The sequence below is a fragment of the Homarus americanus genome, unplaced genomic scaffold (genome assembly GCF_018991925.1).
Source record: "Homarus americanus isolate GMGI-L3 unplaced genomic scaffold, GMGI_Hamer_2.0 scaffold31643, whole genome shotgun sequence".
Taxonomy (NCBI): domain Eukaryota; kingdom Metazoa; phylum Arthropoda; class Malacostraca; order Decapoda; family Nephropidae; genus Homarus; species Homarus americanus.
In genome coordinates, this window is record NW_024753639.1 from 433 (window position 1) to 4,769 (window position 4,337).

Below are 4,337 nucleotides of genomic sequence, written 5' to 3' on the forward strand. Positions count from 1 at the left end.
GCTCATGACGTGGCCGTGATGATGTGGGTCAGGTGTTAGGTCAGACACGACAAGGATTAACTTGCCGCCGATACAAAGGGATGGATTAACGTCTCCAGTAGCTGCAGATATGGGTGATGAGCAGACCCAAAAGTGCCGCCCCTAAAGTGCACGCCCGAGTAGACCATCACGCCCCTCCGCTAGTAGTGATACAGAAGGAACCCAGGCAGACATTTATTGAATCTGTTTATTTTATTACGAAACTGTAAAAATTATATGAGCTTATGAGTCAACATTACTTAGCCTAGGGATTCAGATGCTTATTTATGTAAAAGTCACAAATTTAAAGAAACTTCCAACTTTGATAATTATATTTTGTATTCATATCTTTCAAATAAAAGTCAATTGTGATCTGGTTTTTCAAGTTTTGATAAAGTTACCATAACCAATTCTACGGGTACACAGAAACTACCGTCAACCCGCTAATGATTGTTACACCTCCTTAACTACCGGTAAAACCACATTCATTAATCTCTATAGTGAAAAATTAACAAGTTAGAAATATATAAAAAAACAGTAAAATTAACAATAGCAAGACGATAACCAACACATAGTGAAGTTTTATAGAACAAAATAATAACAAAAATGAAATATCTTAAAGTTATGATGTGGTGGTTAGCCTATTTAAGTAGTTAAGATTTTCCACTAAATCCACAGTTCCCCTGCCCACCACGCCGTCGGCCCACCATCCCGTCGGCCCACCACCCCATCGGCCTACCACCCCGTCGGCATTAAATACTCTGAAGGCTGCGGCAGGAGGTCAGTACTAATCGTAACCATACAAGGAGAAATGGTACATGACCCGTCGATCTTCAACTGCTGTTATTAATTCACTTGAGTATATTAATATTTTCGTTTTCTTGAATTATTTATATTTGGTTTAACTTGGTAATATATTAATGTAACTGGTGAGTTATTACTGTGACATAATTTATTATACTTGTAATTAATCTCTGTTTATTTCAGACACGTGAGATCTATCTGGAGTGACTTCTGGCCATATTTCAGCGGCGGGATGAATAATTTAGTCCAGCTCGGTGAAAATTTTTTAATTCAGCTTCAGCCATGGCATCATAACCTTCCTACTTAGTTCATGTGGGCACTTGAACAAACCTGGTTTAAGTTGGGAGGTTCTAAATATTTATCTTGTGCTAGTTTAGATATAAAAAATACGTGTTTGTACAATAAACTTTAATATAACCATATACCATTTATCACTTCTCTCCTGGGTCGATTTGTAGTTTAAACCAAATACTACTATAGTTAAACCATCCATATTCTGGGTCGATTTTGGCAATTTTAAAACTTAAACTTCCCTCTGGAATGACTTATGTCCGCTCTACCGGGTTAAACTGCGTCCGCTCTACCCGGTTAAACTGCGTCCGCTCTACCGGGTTAAACTGCGTCCGCTCTACCGGGTTGAACACTGGATAACCTTCCTCCCTCCAAGAAAAGTCGTATGGGCAACTCTTCATGTTGTCTGTAGATGATCCATAATAAGTCTCTAGGTCTATACACCCACTCTGTAGCTTCAAACAATTTGTGGTGAGAAGCTTTCGTTCATCTTAAAACCTGAACAAATAATCTCTACCCTTGAGGTAATATCACTTTGTAATCGGTTCTCTGCCATGGACTTGATACTAAATATAATCTGTCTTGCCAGTGTTAACGGGTAGCGTATCGTTACTCTACTTCCTCAAACCTGCACAGGGAAACTCCAGCCTAGTCCTGTAGTTCATTTTAAATGCTCCATCAATTTTTTAGTTTTTGGATCTCCTGTGTGTCCTCTTCCCTTGATAGTTTTCTAGTTTCCTTCGAATCGGCATGCTCGCGAGTACCTAGCTATCTTGTTCGGGGGGCGCGGAGTCTGACAGTCTTCTGGGGTGGAATCCTAACGTTTCTACGGGGAATTCTACAATATATGGTTCTTAAATTTGTATCGAGAACTACGGTATAATGTATGGTTTGAATGTAACCCCTTTTAATAAATGAATACTTGATGATTGGACTAAAAGTCAAATGAAAATGTAACTATATTTACAAATGCTTACCACTAATAACAGATCATGAACATTACTTTAAGGCAGCCAATATAACAGGCAACAAAATCAATACCAGATTCACGAACAAAAATACAAAAGCTTTAAGAACAGCGACCTTCAACACATCATATTAACAAGCTTGATCATCAGTAAGGTTTACAAAGACAGTTTTTGCTCTACCTAAAGCCCCGTCCACACGATCGAGCAGTGCCCGGCGGGCACGTGCTAAATGCCCGTTATCGGGCAAAATTGGCGGGCAAACCAGCTGAGTGCCCGTGCCCGTCGTTGAGCGAAATCATGGTCCGCCCGCCTGGTGGTTTGCTGCCAGATATGGAGCGACGACTGAGTATTCCAAATGTGATACGTATATGTTTCCCACTCGGTCCAGATGTCCAATGTATAACCAAATAAGCTTATGCAATGTACATTATTGGCGTGACCATAAACGGGAGATTGTTTATGTAATGGGGACATTCGTGTGTGTTCTTCGTTCCTGCCGCTCTCCTCACTCTAGTCCCATAGCTTCTTGTCTATGCATACCATAATTCTAACATTATTCAATGAATTTTTATGTACTACAAATCTCACCTGCAAGTAATCTTCCTTTAGTACTTCATACATGGCTTGACAAGTTGTAGGTATTATGCTACAAACTTTGTTTTGATATCCTCGTTCTATACTGAAGTGACGTGTAGGTGCACCCAGTTGAAAGATATATGAGCGTTGCCTCTAGACGAGCCTCTGCAGATATACTCTCCCTCATATTGGTATCCTGTTTTTTTTTTACATGGTTCCACTTTCGTTAGAAGTTTGTAAAAGGTGTTGGGGTCCATTCTCATGTAATAAGTGAAGTCTTGCTCCTGTCCATCTTGCAGTTCACATAAAATCGTGGCATGACTTCCCAATACTTTCTTCGACCTAACCACTCTTTGGACCATTCCCTTTTCTGCATTTGATTCTTCTTTTTGCACATAGCAGCAATTATTATAGTACACAACGCTATGCTCTTCGCTTTAACTGTCCGGCGATTATTCCTGCTACACACCATGGTGATCGTACCGCACCCGCCACTGCCGACCACTTACTAGCTACCGGCGCCCGACTATGACTGCCGACAATCATCCCCGTGTGTACAACAACACACAGGCTTTGCCCGGTAAACGGGCAAAGCCCGCCGGGCACTGCTCAATCGTGTGGACGGGGCTGAAGAATGCTAATCGAGCGAGAAAACTCCACAGAAATAGGCCAACTCAACTGTTTGGCAATTTTCTCAAATAACAGGAAGGAATTCTCGTCAAAACAAGGTACTAATTTAACGTTTTGGAGCACCAATAGTAGTGGCCAGTGGAGTGTTTGTATTGGATATTTGATGATATCTTAGAAAACCCCTTTCTTTTTCCTCTTTCCAGCTGTTTTATAGCCAATTCATGTGTTCTGAGCCTTCCTATCATTTATTTACAGAATTATAAGTTTTACCAATTCACTAGTACACACAACTCGGCACTAAGCACATTCTTTTTTGTCGCACCTGCGCTGTACTCCACTTTATACCCGTTCACAATCCCCGGAGGTACACGAGTGAAGTGAGAAGAATGGTGGATCATGATCGACTGTTTTAGAACCTTGGCTCTTGCTTCCGCCATGATGAGACCAGCTTCGCCATCTCACGACTCTGTAACAAAAATACCCCGCTATTTCTAGACGTGTTGGCCCCGGCAGTTGTTAATGATATAAAATGGATTAGAATGTAGTTGTATTTCATACATACGATGCCATATATTCCTACAAGTACGGACTGTTTTGAGTCTGGCAGAGATTACTTGATCCTCTTCACCACTGATCGGCTTGTTATCTGCTTGGGCGGTCGGTCACGTCTCTGTTACACACTGTTGGCATGTATTGACTCTGTTACACACTGTTGGCAAGTACTGGCTCTGTTACACAGGCCCAATACACTGCCCAGTGGTACCGCGCTAGTCACTGGTACGCATAATGATTTCGTGTCATTAATCACCACACACACTGCTGGCGCTTATGAAAAGTCTTACACACAGACACACACACACACATATATTCAAACCCTTTTCTATAAAAATACCAACAACGCGACTAAAACCTTCACCCACCCACCCACCCATTAGTGTTTACAAAATACCAACCCTTAGCAGACATGACTCGACTGGATTGAGAGGCTGTGGTGAGCGTGACAACACTAAAATAAGCGTGTGGTGGCTCTAACAACACTAAAATAAGAGT

General features: G+C 41.4%; 1 long non-coding RNA gene across 1 annotated transcript; it reads left to right on the forward strand.

The window, feature by feature from the left end:
- The first annotated feature begins 213 nt into the window (after positions 1–213).
- Positions 214–1,244, forward strand: LOC121855405. Its single transcript, XR_006086787.1, has 2 exons — positions 214–798; positions 1,006–1,244. It is a non-coding gene; the product is annotated as an uncharacterized LOC121855405 (long non-coding RNA).
- The last annotated feature ends 3,093 nt before the right edge of the window (positions 1,245–4,337 follow it).